The sequence below is a fragment of the Anser anser genome (genome assembly GCF_964211835.1).
Source record: "Anser anser genome assembly, chromosome: 3".
In the NCBI taxonomy this organism is placed as follows: Eukaryota; Metazoa; Chordata; class Aves; order Anseriformes; family Anatidae; genus Anser; species Anser anser.
In genome coordinates, this window is record NC_139722.1 from 48,138,902 (window position 1) to 48,155,313 (window position 16,412).

The window sequence follows — 16,412 nt, forward strand, 5'->3', positions numbered from 1 at the left end:
CTTACAGAACTCCTTAAAAACATCCATTCATTCTCACAACGTGCCTGGCAGGTAGATAAGGGTTGTTATGCACACAAGACATTATTTATTGTGAACTGAGAGGCAGTACTCTATTGCTGGTACACCAAAGATAAATTACTTGCCCAGGCAGAGCCTGGAAGGGAACTTAGGGTTGCTCCAAACCATGTGTTTCAGTCCCTGGGCCAAAGCAGTTCTTTCAAAGTTATTCAACCTGGCAGAAGTTAAAGCACTTGCTTATGCCGATGCGATAAATCTTGGACTCCTGGTTTACCACGGTGCGGGTGAGAGAAGAAGTGGAGCCTAGAGAAGGGCTGATAAGGCCCTCGGTGCTCCCTGAGCTGCTCCCGGGTGCGCGCATGTGGTTCAGCTCCTGCCCCCCCGGGGGGAGCGCTTCTTCTAGACTGCGTGATGAGTCAAGGTATTGTGGCCGAGACTACAAGCATTGGCTCTGTCACCGAGCAGACAGACAGACATTCAAAGAAACCACAGCCCTCTGGTTTCTTTGCCCTTGTTTGCTTAATCAAATTCAGGTTGTGTGCGCGCACAGGCATTTTTCACCCACAGCACAAACAAATGCTGCTCAACACCTGAGGGTGGCTGGCTCTCAGAAATGCCTCTGGAAATGTGACTCACGGAAGAAGTAGCGGGAGGCTCCTATGGCATTCGCTCTAACGCGGGAAAGATCATTCCCTCTTACTGTAAGTGAGCTAATTATATTACTGTAAATCTCACTCTCACATTTTCAGCTACCTCCGCATCAGCTCACAGGCTTCACTTATGTAATTGTGGAAAACTTTCTACCAAAGGGAAGATTCCTTCTGAATGCCACGTTGTTTGCAGAAGGTTTGAGTGTGCACGTAGGCGGGGACGGAGGCTTCAGTGCAAGTCGTAGAATGCGCTTCTTTGACTGAAAGTGATACCTTTTCTAAAGGTCAGGAGGACACAGATTTGTGCATTAAATTGCACCACAAACCTATAAGAATAACAACAAAAATGAGCAAGCTAAGAAAGGAATTATTTTTTCTTTTCTGTGGGATAAATCCAGTTTACATCCAAGTTGTGGATGCCCCATCTCTTGAAGTGTTTGAGGCCAGGCTGGATGGGGCTTTGAGCAACCTGGTCTGGTGGGTGGCATCTCTGCCCATGGCAGAACATTGGAGGTAGATAGTCTTTATGGTCCCTTGCAACCCAACCCATTCTGTGATTCTATGATACACAAATAGGCCAAGTTTTTTACCCCTAACTTTCAATCGAACACAATATTCCCTTCTACATCCTGTCTCAGTCTTGCCTACTGCCCCTGACCTTATCATTAGGCAGTTGATAAAGTCTTGGCTACATTTCAGGGGTTCACGTCTTATCACCTACAGGTGTATCCCAAAAGCCAGCTCTTCTCACATAGCCCCCCACTAACATGGTGAAAGGACCTGGGACTTCGGTCAGAAGCATTTGATACACAAGGATGCAAATGATGAGCTGGGGTCAGTGAGCACTTTGGGGATAAAGGGTACACCATAGCTGTGTCAGCTGTGATCACTACAGTGAGCTGGGTTAGGCCTCGTTAAGGCTGGTGGGTGTAGAAGCAACTCTTCCATTCGGGCTAATGAGGCAGCAGGTAATGGCTGCTCTGCTTGGAGACAGGGAAGGAAGGAGAGCAGTGTCTGCAAGCCTCACTTACTGGGGCTCATAGACAACACTGCACCTTGAAGGGTTTCTGGGAACAAAACACTGGCACTGATGGATGCAGCTGTGTGTGCCCACTCCTGCTGGAACAGCCAAGGGGAGTATCAGAGGGACAGAAGTACCACAGACACGGTCAGAACAACACTATGAGCGTGTCCTGAGAACATCTGAGAGAGTGCCTGGGGCAAAGGGCTGACTGGAAAACAAACCTGCACGGCAGGAGAAGACTCAGTGCACGATTACACAGCCCGGTGCCCCTGGCTGGTGCCTTTCCAGTTGTGCACCAAGCTGGCCTGGGAGGAAAGCCTGAGCTCTTCTGTGGTGCCCCTCTGAGGATGCAGTTGTGCTCAGCTGGCCTGGGTCCAGCCACCTCGCAGCCCATGTGGAGCAGCCTGTCCGCACCTGATTGAAGGCATGTCTACACAGCCACTGAGTTGCTCCCTTCTTATTTTTCATTTTAATCCCTGCTGTGTTCAGAAACTAAAAGGAAAAAGGAACATTCCTTGTAAATAAGGTAGAAAAGCTCAAGCAATTGACACCACCGTAATCCCCATCTGACTGCAGCAGCCCACTGAGCTATGCGTTTGACATAGATGGCTGTTGTGTAGAAGGGACAATGTTATTTGAAAAATATGGTTTCTAACAGAGCACAGAACTTGATCCATTGCCTAGAAATCCAAATGGCAATAGGCCATAAAAAAAGGGAGGGAAAGGGTCACTCTAGCCCATTCTTCTAAATTAAAAACAAGCAAAGAAAAAAAATGTTGCAGAACATCAACTGAGGAACTAATACCCAAGTCCAGGAAATTGTCAGACAAAGCAACTACAATTTATATGTACCCCTTGCTGCTTGTTAGGATTGTGTCCCTATACTTGCACCTCTGAACTGTGTCCACATGCAGACACTGGCCAAACTAAGAAGGGTTGAAGAAGTCATTTTCTGAGGCTGGCACCAAATGGAGGCATAAACAGGGGATTTGTGCCAATGCTGTGCCACAGGAAGAGGGAATAGAAAGCTGTCGTGACAGCACAAGCAAGAAGAGTCTGAAAGCAACCTGAAAGGCACACAGAGTATGTGTTTAAGCTCTAAGTAAAGCCTTTTTCCTGTAGCTTTTATTGTCTCTATAAATGCCTGATGAAGAATGTTACATTATGCTGTTTATAAACTGTAACACAGTTCATACTCTAAAGAAATTAGTGTTTTGGTTTTTTTTTAAACAACAATAGTTGATTATTTCATCCTGTGAAAACTTCAAAAAGGACATACATAAGCTTTCCTTATATTGTGATACTGAATTCATATACACAGGTATTCTAATTCATCCATCAAAACATACATTTTGGATTTGATCTGCCTTACACTTTATAATTTACACATGAAACTGAGGGACCAAACAACATAGATAGAAGAGGGCGCTACTTAGGGCCCAGTCCTTCTCCAGTTGAGTTGAACTACGGTGTTCTCTTTTTTTTATATCTTCATAACCTTTAAAGTATAGCTAGGCTCAGGATGCTTTTTTTGCTACCTGAAGAGCTAGTGTTACTTCTTTAAAAAAGAATAATACTTTGTCGATCACAGTCAAGATTTACTGCTCTTCTTTTGCAAGGTACATATGACAGGAGTCATCACCTCTGCATCTGCAAATGACGCAGAAGAATGCATCTGAAGAAGTGGGACATTTGATGTTTTCTGATATTCTCTCCTCCCACACCAAACTCCCATCCGTTGGTGAGGTGAATAACTGGAGCTCTCAGATGGCCTTTAAGAATTAAGTTCAAAGATCAGAAAGCAGAAGAAGGACCTGACATTCATCATTTTTTGTGAGCCAGAAGTTTTTAACATCCCCCATTCCCCTTCATGATTTTGAGGGACTAACTTGACAGGCCTGAAAGTTGTTGACGTGTTGGTACTGGGCCAGCAGGAGTGGTTGAAGGAGAGGCCGTCCCTTGTGATGATGGCACCTCCTCTCTCAGGGAGTTGGACGTATCTGTTCTGCCTACAAGGCACTGGCAATACGTCTCTACTAAAGCCAGGTTTCTAGATTCCTATGAGTCACACTACTCTCTTATTAAAGGAGCAGATATTTTTAGAAATTTAACAGGATCAAACAAATGGTGCTACTCTTTGTTTTAGGTCCACAATATGCTTTAACATCTTTGATCCCTTAGTTTTTCAACACCCTTTTAGATGTGCAAATGTGTTGTAAGTCAACACACAGTTCTGGATTTTTTAATTGTTCAAGAGGGAGGTATGGAGATTATGGCTAGAAAGGTATAAATATGGAAAAATCTCTGTAAGGCCTGAGCATTGATAACAAACTGAGTGTTTAATCCTTTTATTTATTTGTGACAGACCTATGCTCTCTGTGCTTTACCAGGCTTAGAACATCAAGTGATGAAAAGAAAATAAGAGCACTAAGGACACACAATGAGGACAAAATATTTTATTATCAAATTAAAAAAAAAAAAAAAAAGACCATGTTTAACTCAGCACATTCTTATTCAGCTGGGATGAACCTAACAAGAAGTTTAGTTTTCTTGCTGAAGCAAGGCCGTATCTAAAAACATTACTCAAAATATATTAAGATCTACTACTTATCTTCATTTCAGAGTTAACAAGCATAAAATCTGTCTGACCGGTTTAAAATCTGTACAAGAATACTATGACAAATCACAATCAGCTGTCACATTTGCCTGTTTTATGTTTTCATTGTTCATTATCTGTGACCATTTATTCAAGCCAAGTGTTGTTGTATGAATGTTGGTTTTCATTTAACCAAGAAAATTGCTAGGATCAAATAACTATCTAAACACTTGTTGCAAAGATTGATGGATAAAGTGTATCTCCAATAAATTCAAAGCTGTAATATAGCCCTAACTAATGCTGTGAAACAAGAAATTTCTGTTTCCATAGGAGTTCTATGAAATTAACATTTACTTTGGTTTAAACCAGAATGAAAACAAATGAATTGCCATGACTAAAAAAAAAAGGTCCTTCTATCACAATACTTTTCTTTCTGTGACAGAAAGCAAATTACAGTTTGAAACTAAAAGTAGCTTTGCAAAACACCTCCTCCCCCATAGCTTCCATTCCAGAAATGTTGAAATGGAATATTTTGACCTTCTCACAATACTTCTTCCCAATTTTTTTCCCCCAAACAAAAGGTTGTGAAAATCAACATGCCTCAGAGAGCAGTTTTGGTTTGACAAAATGGCATTTTCTGATGGAAAAAAAACATTCCATTGGAAAAATTTTTAACCAGCTCTAGCAATAACTCTGGATTTCACACTCTGGGCTAAATTCACAACCCTTCACCCTCTGAAATGAGCTGGAACACTTGAGAAGTAAGGAACTAATCAGGGGAAAGAAGCACCCTCCCAGTATGGTCTGGAGACTACAGGGGGGCCTACTGGAATGGATCCGCACAGGCAGGCTGCTGTACGGGTTCCCATGGTGTCTGGTCCCACCAGCCCAATTACAGGATCAGAGGCAGATTTGTAAGAGTCAGATTTTTTATTATTTTTTTTTTCTGAGGAAATAGCTTCATTTTGTTTTGTTTCTTGCTGTTCTTGGCATGAAATTCATGTTTTATTGGTATGAAATACAAGTCTGTTTTGACACTTGCGGAGACAACGCAGACAGAGAGAAACATCTTTCTAGCTATAAACTGAAGTTTGTATGCCTTGTAAATAGTTTTTTATTGCCCATATAATATAAAAGAAAAAAAAGAAAAGAAAATTTGCTACAAACACAGATAAGTTATCTATGTCTTGCTGTGTGCTTTCCTCTGTCTTTCAAAACAGGAACCTGGTTCACTGAGAGCATCTGATCCTTCCGTGTACTTCAGCACATGAGGCAATAAGCAAATCCCTGAAATCTGAGCACGGCTTCAGAGCATAGCTGTGAAATGTTGCCTCCCATCAGGTTGGGGAGGAAGTTCCTTCTCCCCATGCCTGCCAGCAGCAGAGACAAGACGGTCTCGGTGTCTCTTTGACCTGAAGTGGCTCAAAACCATGGGACTAATAAAAAGAGTCTGGAGGTTTGATCTGCGCTGTCAGAAAGCCATCGCCCCTACTTTAAGTTACTTTTGATCTACCGTAAGAGCTACAATGTACAGGGCTGAAGCCAGCACATTTTTGTCTTGGAAGAGACACAGATCTCTTATCTGCATGTTGCTTCCATATCTAATACAGCATAAATGCAACTTTCATCCTATAAGGACTTGAGGCTAAATCAGGCAGGAAACAATGTTTTCTATCTCTGAAAACTTTTCTTCTCTTTTTTTTTTTTCCCCAGTAAATCTGTGCCTCATTAAGATGAATCAAATGTCTTTAAACCCTTTTCTCACACACACACTGCAGACTTAGCACCCAAGAGAAGGGAGATGCAGAAGCCTCAAGAAATCACATCGGAGGACTGAACAGCTACATCTGAACCCAAGAGCGGAGTGGTGCCTGAGCACTCTCCAGCTCTGTGGCACCTTCTGGCCACAGCCACCCTGCTGCATGTCCCCATCCTCTGGAGCAGGGTCTGAGGCCCTGGGGCTCTGACCCATTCTGACTCCTGAGCAACGCTAGCAGACCTGGGCTAAAATTGTGCCAGGGACCTTCGTAATGCTTTAACAGCATGACCAAGTCCCAGCACCCCAGTCCACAGCACTGAGGCTGTGTAATTTACTAGTATAGTTGTACTGGATCAGTCCAGGGGATGCTCTGAAATCTCCCACCTAAGCTTTGTGTCTCCAAGCTATTGGTGCTTCTGCTTTAAGTTGTGTTTCAAAACTTGATGACATTGGTTGATCCAAAGTGATAACAGGAGGACACTTTGTGCCATGACATGTTGAGGGCTCCACATACAGTCAGCTGTTGTTATTCAGGGTAATGGGAGGCAGAGTTTTGCCTAGGTAATAGAAAATCTTGTATGGGCTCCGTGGGATAGAGTGGAAAACCAGCTGGCTATGACTAATCTGCTCAGGTCTACCAGGTTGGTTCCAGCTCTGTGGAATTCTGGTAGTTTGCTGCAATGTACTTTAAATATCACTGTGGTATGCTCACTTTTCCTTTAGGTTATGGAAGAGTTTTTTTAATTAGTATACAAATGCTCTATTTATTTGCAAGAGGTAGCCATTGCAAACAAACTTTTAAGAGTATTTTTTCAGAGCTGGGGCTCCAGAAATACTCATTTCTTTGTGAAACTCAAAGGGAACCTTGCAGAACTTTGCACTTCACCCACACATTGTGGATTTACCTTTTTTCTCACCAAAAGGGCATGGGAGTACTGTCTTTTCTTCGCAGAAAATTGTAGTACTGTTTTGTCTCCTCTCCCACACATACGACAATGAACCTATCTTTGCCTTGAGCTCTTGAGCTTAAAAAGTTCTTGTCCAAGTTTATCCTGATGAAATCCTCTGGTATATTCCCGAGGCTTTTCTGCCTCCTTGCCAAATGTTAATTGGTATCTGTTCCTGTACATTTTAATACTCTCTCCCATAGCTGTAGAGATTAGCCTCAGTATGTTTCCTAGCTCCCAGCCCTTTCTCTTAGGCTTTGACTTTTCTTCAGAAACCTGACTGTGACCTTTCTTCCAAGGCTGTGTGATCTTGGATGGCTTCCCTTGCTGCAAAATATTTAACTGATAAGGGCATGGATTGCTATATGGTTCCTACAGGTCTTGGAATGAGCTCACTGAGAGCCCAGTGTTCACCCAACTTGCTTTTTTTCAGAGAAGCCACCCCTCTCTGGTCTATGAGAAGCAACCCTGGGTGACTTATAAGCACCTGACTGATGCAAAAATGGTCTGTGCCAAATCTGTGTGTGCCTGTCCCCAAGTCTTCAGAAGAAATATAACCACATCATCAATTATCTATCCCCTTCCAATGACAAGTAGAGAAGACCAGTTATTTGACACTCCATCGGCCTGAAAGTTGATGCAGAATTGATTACCAAACTGTTTACTGCCTTTCTATAGTATAATTTGTATGTTTTCTAACATATAGTCTCTCCCTGTGCATTTTGGCTTGCAATCTTAAACAAAAGCTCCCAGTCTACAATAATGAGAATGTGTATACATGCTATTTATCTATATCTTTATAGCTTTTATTTGGACAACTCATGGGATTATTGTCTGATGAGTTTAGAGCCTGACCATTATCTCTTAAAAGACTGTGCCTGGTCAAGCATGTGGACCTGAGCTGCCAATCTAAAGCTCAAGCAATGCTAGTAAAAATTGTACTTTGCTGGATGTCAGTGATTCACTCTCAAAATATGAAGCATGATAAACTAAGATGAAGAATAAGTAAAACATCTTTCAGGTAAAAATCGTCGAAATCACATTTAAGAAGAGACAACTCAGCACCAGTTTTAAACGTTTACTATGTGGAAATCAGGGCTGTATCTCAAACTCCCGTGCTGGACTTAGCCCTTTCACTGAGGCAGAAACCTGTATCAAATGGACATTTCCCAACATCTCATTGGAATGTTGTACCTCTCTGAAGGCTTGAGTACAACATCTTGGCCTCCAGCTGCAACCACAGCTCCAAAGATTATTCCCCTGGCACGGAGGTGGGCTGGCACAGTGACTCAGGAATGAGCAGTGGTGGTGTTCACTGGCATAATGCGGGAGATTCACTAATGTCATCACCCAAGACTTGTTTATACTTAAAAATTGACAGAGGTGTAATTAGATTTACTTAAACCCAGTGTAGTTACATCGCTATGAAACTTTGGTTTAATAGTATTTAGAATGGTTGAAACCACAGTTACATCAGTTTACTTTAATTGTGATTACAATATAAATGAGGTTGAAAACTGATTTAGCTATTACTGGTACTTCTATTTTGTGGTACATCAGGATAAAAATACTCATTCTAGTGTGGTTGCTTTCTTCCCCTCCCCCGACAAAAGTCAAATCTTCTACATTGCTCATGTTTTCAATATCAAAAAATAATCTTTCTCTTACATTAATATGGGAGATATTTGTTCTTTGGAGATTTCACCATTGCATGAAGATGCAAAAAAGCCCAAGATGTTTCTGTTAAGAGAAGGTGATAGATGGAACAAGATGAATAGGAGTTGGACTCGATGATCCTTGTGGGTCCCTTCCAACTCTGGATATTCTATGATTCTATGAATATTTTAAAACTGTTAGTAGCCAAGTAATAAAGTTATTTTGCTGATAGAAGTGGTTTTATTTCAGTAGCATATCAAACAAGAATTCCTTGTGCTGAGCTCTTTATGTGCATGATCTAGATATGCTTCATTTGATGGATTTCATGATTCATTTGTTCTGCTTTGTAGGAAAGTGTTTCTTAATATATGTGGTGTTTAAATTGTATGTATGTAGAACAAATACTTCAGCCTTGGGAAGAAGTGTGATTGAATTCATTCATGAGACAGTACTGGTGGTTCCAGTCTGTATATATAGTATTACTGTTGTATTTGTTTTGGAAATGAATTGGCCAAAAACTAAACGTAGAAAACCACACCTACTGGGGCCTATTTTACTTGTTCTTTTAACTTGCTTGGCAAAGGTCATCCATGCAATGCACAATCCAAGCCCCAGCAAATTAGACTGCAAATCTTCTGATGTAAAATAACAGCTGGGGACATGGGACAGGGGATTTCCTGAGCTGTTCTTGCTGCATCTTTACTGATAAACAACGTGAGTCTTTTCCAGCCCCCTCTCCCTTTCATTTACACACATCCCCGTAAATTTGTGTTTTGCCACCTCTCAAGAAAGAAAGACACAGGCCCCAAGAGAAAAGTCACAACATGATTTGAATTTTAAAAATGTCTAGCTTTTATATCTGGACTGTTTTTTGTCATCAGAAAAGCTGCTAACCTAAGGAATAGGTCTCACTTGATTGAAACTCCATGGGAAAAGTGACATGCAAGATGGACTCCAGACTTTCTGTAATGTTGCAAATACCCCATTATATTTTGAGTCATAAAAAAGAAAGGTTGCATGCACTCCTCTGTGACTCAAAGCTATGTCTGAAAGTGAATTGTATTTGCTTATCATTCATGCATGATTGTGTTCTTTTTTTGTTGGCCAGGTTTTTGCTTCCTGGAAAGCACTTTTGATTTTCAGTGATCTGCAAGAATTTGTTCTTTCCCCAGGCAATGCTGACATCACACCACTCCTCCATAAGATTGCTCAGGGCATGGCCCTCTATGTTTTTCCCAAGTGCACCCAACACTTGGCCCAACTCTATATCCCCAGACACCCAAATTGCAACTGACTCACTGGATGTTCTGGATATTTAGAGTATGCAAGAGGGGACCTTTGCATAGGGACCGAGAGGTCATTTTATATTGAATTTTCTCCCGTATTATCTGAGTTCAGTCTAAGACCATCGTAAAAATATTTTTAACATTTTAATTTTTTTTTTTTTTGCCTTCCAACCTTTTTCTAGTCTGCAGTGCCTTGGAACTTCTGTCTCAAACCCTCTGTTTCCTCATCACTCTGTTTTTCTGGTTCTGGGGTTTTGCTCTGTTGATATTTCTGTCTATTTTTGTCTGTTTTCTGTCTTCTTGTTCTTCAGTTTGTCTAAGTTCTTTTGCCTAATTCCATGATCATTTACTTGACTTACCTCTCTCCGCTTTTTTTTTTTTTTCAGCTAGGAGCACTTTTTTTTTTCATTTTTCTTCTCAGTTATCCTGATTTTTTTCTACCCTTTTCTTGTTTGTTTCTTCATTCTGCTATTTGTACTGTGGTTGCTAGAGATCCCTCATTTGTCATGATGAATACATAATATGCAATTAGATACATTCCCAGTTTCAAGAAGCTTCCATTCTAAATAGAAAAGAAAGGCAAAAAAGATGTTGGAAAGAAGGGAAATATTATCTCCATTTTACAGACGGGAAATTGTGATAACAAGAAAATCTTCACTGTTTTTTAGGTCCCACAGACAGCCTGTGGATGAACCAGAAGGAAATACCAAACCTCTCAGGTTTCATTCAGTGTCTTACTCATAACTTCTTACCATTTTTTTCAAGCATCTGCAGTGTATTGATTTCCAGTGTATTGATTTGCAGTGTGATGAAGATAATAATGGCACTGTCTACAAAGAAATGCATTTTCTGATGTTACTATGGATTTTTTACCACAAAACTTTCTGATTACTTGGTATACACTGCATTACAAAACAATAATTATTTTAAGAAGAACAGTTTTATTGGGTGGTTGTTTTTTTTTTTTTCCATGACCAATTCACATCTTATTATGAAAGCCCACTAGATAGCCAGCCCTGTAAGTTCTGACATCTGCATTTAGACAACAAATTCTCTGAAGACAATTTGAATGATCCAGTTTTCCTAGTTTGTCAGTTCCATTAAGATGAACTATGAAACACATTCTAATAAACCCATAAATTCACCTTAGTCTGTGCTCAAAAACTGTATGTTAACTGAAATGGGAGTCATTATTAACAATTAATGACTGTTTCTGTGAGCATTTAATGCTTGGCACTAACTCCAGTATCAGCTGACAATTCTAGTGTTTGTTCTCATGAAGGAGTTGTGGGTACCCAGGTACTGGGTCTGTGGGGTTAGCTGACATTCGTCACCAATTACTGTTTGCTCCTCACTGTTTTCATCTGCTACAGAAAGGCCATTTCTCTCTGTATTCATTCATTTGGGGAGATTGTGCATAAATATGTAAGGGGGAGAAGTCCAGAAAGAGCACAGAGCTTCTGAACCTCCCTATGTATTACAGAGCTACACAGTCTGGGAGCACTCACCTTCCTAGGCCCCTAATTATACGTATGCCTCTGCAACAACTGTGAGGGCCAAATGGGCTCTAGGTATATGACAGTATTCACCTTTCCTCATCTAAAAGCGGAGGATTAAAGCCGTGATTTGGTAGGTGCTGGTTGCATTCAGAGCTTCAGCATGTGCTGATCTCAGAATAGTCACCCTGCCCAGGACATTGGGCTTCCAGACACCTTCTTCCAGCTGACGCAGCTGCATGCTTGTCTCCTGGTGGTGCATAACCAGAAGCAAATCAACCCTGCATTCAGATGTGTCAGCTGTCTGGCAGAAGGGCATTGCTGTGACAGAGTAAATCCCTCTGGGGCTGCTAACATCACCTAGTGCAGAGCCAAGCTTTCCCCACCTGCACTGTGGCCTTGGCCTTTCACAAGACATAACCACCACGGGGCACATGTCTTTGGTGTAAGTCCATTAGCTTGGGTGAACTTGTAGCAGAGGAGCATGTGTATGCACAGCAAGACATGTCTCAGTTCAGCTGTGCTTAAATTTTCATCTTTCCCCTAGTGCATCTGTTACTCCTGAGAGCAGACTGGGAGAACTAGTCATGCTATTTATAAATATAGCCATGTAGTACAGCATAAATATGCTTTAAACATATTTGTGCCACTGAGGCAATTTCAGGATTAGTGTAATTGCTCTGCAGTTGCCTCAGTAAATGTGATGTGATGAATTTATACTGGTGCTGCACTGAGGCATGCGGATGGGAAGCGAAAGCAAAGTGCACAGTCTGCTGAGGCTGCCCCCACTGATGGAGAAGCTTCTCAGATGTCTCAAAGAAGCCAATGCTCACATCCATTCAAACCGAAAACTAAAAAAATGAGTGCACTGACATTAAAACAAAAACCAAACCCACCAGCAGCCTTCTGATGAAGACAGAGGTGCCAGAGTGAAGATGAACGCTACGCCAAATTTTGATCTCACAAGTACTGATGTAAATACAGAGCAAGAAATCTATGAAGTGGGTTTAAAATGGGCCTAGAGGGGCTTATTTACATCACATTAATGTAGACACTGACTCAAATCCACAACTTATGAGGCTACATGATCCCTCTACAGTTAGGAGGTACCTCAGAGGGATTCAGAGGTACACAAGGAAAACTAGTTCTCTAAACTGTTCTAGAAGAACCAGTCTGTCTCTCCGTTAATGGTAAAGATAGTCTGGGGAGATAGTTTTGTCAAGTTGGTGACTAAATTAGGTGCACAAAATTAGGCAGAGTGAAAATGCCTTGAAATATCCAGATTCAGAATCCCAGAAAGAAAAACTGACCTATTTAAAAAAGCTGTGGCTAATGCAAAAAATGTTGGGTGTCACCGTTATATTCCACATCCCCACAAAGGCTGCAATCTGCTCCCAGGCTTTGATTATCATTAAGACAATCTTCTCTTTCAGTAGAAAATTTGCAGCTGTTAATCCAGTTTCTCTCCTTCCCTTGTCATTGGTAGTCTCACTGGAGCATTACAGTGAACTTAAGTTAGAAGAATACTTGCTGTAGATGCCACACCTAAAACCCTTGAGGCCTGGATCCAAATGGATGTCAGCTAAATGCTGTGCTGTTTAGCACTCTCTGGTTGTACTGGGATAACAGAGGTGCACCTGCAAGGACGGCCTTTTATATTCTCCATCTCATATTAGCTTATTGACTTGTACTCGCACATGTAAAGCCAAGCATAAGTGCATGTAAAGGAGCATGGTCAACAGAGCAGAGCAGGACTCCAGTCCTACAGCTAAGCACACACCTCTGTGACACTCAGACATGCTATTCATTCAACTTGACTTACCAGCTATAACCACTTCTACCCTCTTTAAGACAAAGTAACCATCTAAGCTGAAGGTGGCTTACCTAACCAGCGGGCATCCACCCTGTAATGCCCAAATCAGGCGATGGCAACTCACATCGGAGAGATGGCAGCTTTGTCTCTCAGCCCTCAATTGCAGTGGGCCAGGTGGCTCCCATGGCCAGCTACCACAGGCGAGGAGCATTTAAGAAAGTTGCTCCTTGTGAATGCTCAGCGGTTAGTTACCACCTCAGTGTTGAGAGAGAAACCTGGCTGAAACAACGCAGACAGGCTTAATGTGCACGGTGTGCACTGTCACACTAGATTTGGCACATCGGCAGGCGTGCCACTACACCTCTGGTCAAGAGCACAGTCACTTCACCCAGTGACACGCACCCAAGGTGCTGGGATCAAGGAAAGGACAGGCTCACAGGCAGCACTGGGCATGAGGGCAGCCTGCATCGTGCTGGGTTCAAGACAGCATCGTCACAGCCTGAATTTCTGCAGGTGTGAGCAGACACCTTTGTAGATTGACACACTATTGTCAACCACACACTGGGCTTTCCTCATCAAAGAAAAAGAGATGGGAATTCCCAAAGGCCTTAATGTGGACACATTTCCAGAACAACCAGCCATAACATCAATACATCTGCTACAGCAGTGAACAGGCCTCGTTACCCAAAGGAGAGATCTCCCCTTGCTTTCATCCCAGTGGCCTCACAGGCAACCTGCCCGAGCTGACCTGGTTAGAAGTAGGTAGGATGATTTTTTTGATCTTTTGAAGAGATAAGAGAGTTTTTCTATTACTGTACTGCCTCTGCATTGCCTCTGCAGCTCAGTGCTGTGCTTCCTGCAGATTTCCTGGAAGGTGGCCCGTGTCATCCTGACCTGCTGCAGTGACGGTTCGTCATCCTGCATCTGGAACACAATCTTTTGCCATCAGCTGAGGTTTCTTCCCTCAGCTTGCACCTTTCTCAAGTTCAGCAAGTTGTGTTTTTCAAGCTTCAGAAAAGTCCCTTTCTGAAACAGCTTCTCAACCTAGTTGTCTTCCTTAGCTTTGTTTACCTCCTTGCTCTCTGCAGCTTCTGCAGCTGTTTTGTGCAGGTGGAGGCAAAGCTGGGGAGATGCCAGCTGCTGAAAAACCCACAGCTGTGACTGCTTGGTTGAGGCTGGGGCAAAACTGTTGCTGACCAAAGGTAAAAATACTTTCATCAGCATCTCAGCAGCCCTTCTGGAGCCCTTGGGGATGAGCCTCAGGGTGCAGAGACCTGCCTGCTCATGACAGCCTCAGGTGTTTGAGTCAATTAGTCCAAGAGACCTTGATCCTGACACAGGGAAAGAAAAATCGTGTGATTTTGCCTGTGAAATGCAGTTAGAGTTAGCATTAAATTCTCCTGGGCATCCTCCTGTGCACATCAGAAGCTATCTCACAGTGCACAGGGGCCTTGAGAACCCCACAGCTCTGAGCAAATATCTTAGGGGAAAATCCCTCCACGTCAAAATAAATAGTAAAGTAGAAGTTGGCTGTCTGCTTAAACAAGGCTGGGGCAACAGGGCTAAACAGACCCATCTCCTTCACACTCAGCCTCTGACTCTTCAGCTTTTTCTTTTTGACATGTGACTGGTACCTGGGGCCTCCAGCTGCTTTCCCCTCCAAGGACCAGACCGATCCAAGCTGCTTAATCTGCAAGACTGAGTAAGGCTGAGTGCAGTCAGGTCAAGGCAGCCAAAGCCTAGAACAGAAGAATTACAGAGAAAGCTCCATGAGAAATACCAAATTTTCTCCAATGAATTGTCCGTCTCCTGTCGGATAACACAGGTCTTCTGCAAAGCCTGTTCCTCCTCAGGTTGAAGTTTCAGGCACATCAGTTTTGGGGAATGACATTTCAATTTGTTCTCCATTGGGCCAGGAGCCATTCACTGAACTTTTTAATATCCTGCGTTTCCTGAGCATCATCTCTGCTGCAGATGAAGTATGGGACTATATGAAGACAAAAGCTGATTTAGCTCTCTCCTCCTAGTTTGAAAGCCTTAGGCTTCATCCTGCTTTCTTCCCATTGATACTCTGACACCCTGGAATCATATTTCTGTTTGGCGCAATGACTACAAATATGGCAAAATGAATTCTGTTGTCAGGCAATAATTCCTGATAGCTGATGGTGGACTTGCAGTGGTGTAATCACGCATAGAGTTTGCTCCAATGTGTTTTTAATACAACTAGGGAGACTCAGGCTATTTATTATGGGAGTCATATAAACAAGTCATTCAAACAAAATCCTTCTAATTTTACAGCAGTCTAGACATGTAGCATATTGCAAAGCCATGTCTAAGGACAGTGTCATTAAAGTTTTTATCCTTATTGCCAGTTCAGAGGAGAACTGAGGATAAATGTGGCAGTCTGGCACCTAACATATTATCCCACAGTACCTAAAAGGAGTGTCAGAGTCATCTGAAAAGCCCTTTGATTATTACACGATAAGAAAGATTTGTTTCATGTTTGCTCTGCCGGGATAACATTGGCTTTACTGTGTTTTGCCAAGTTTGCACACTTTCTGTGGGAAACCTCCTCATTCCAATAAAATGGGATGATAGGAAGCATTTTATTAGAGCTTACTGGAAAAATGTGCCATAAGTGCCAAGGAGCTGGGACTGTTGTCCAGCTGGCTGCAGACAGACACTGTGTAAGTTATAAAAAATTGCAGGATTTCTAGGCCACATGGAAATTCCCATCTCAGCTGGTGCCTGGTCTTCCCAAACCCATACACCTTCCATGAAACACATGCAAACCTTCACATGCAAATCCTAAACAATGTCTAGGAAATACAGTGCAAGGATTGCTTTAGGTCAGCGGTATTTGGAGGAGCTGGGGTTGTGTGGAGTTGACCTCTCTGCTGGAAGACCCTGTGCTCCCTGGAACATGGTGGCAGCACAATGCTCCCATATACCTTCGGAGTGCCTCCCCTCTTTTTCTTTTCTTTTTTTTTTTATTTTCTTTTTGTATGACGGAAGGTCATCTTGCAAAGTAAAGCTCAGCACAGAGCTCTCTTTGCAGACTCAGTGACATCTGGAAGTAGAAATTGCCTCCCAAATGTTTATAAGATGTCAGCAATTGCCAGATTACTAGTTTTCATCTAACCTGAAACTTCCTTACTGCATTTTTA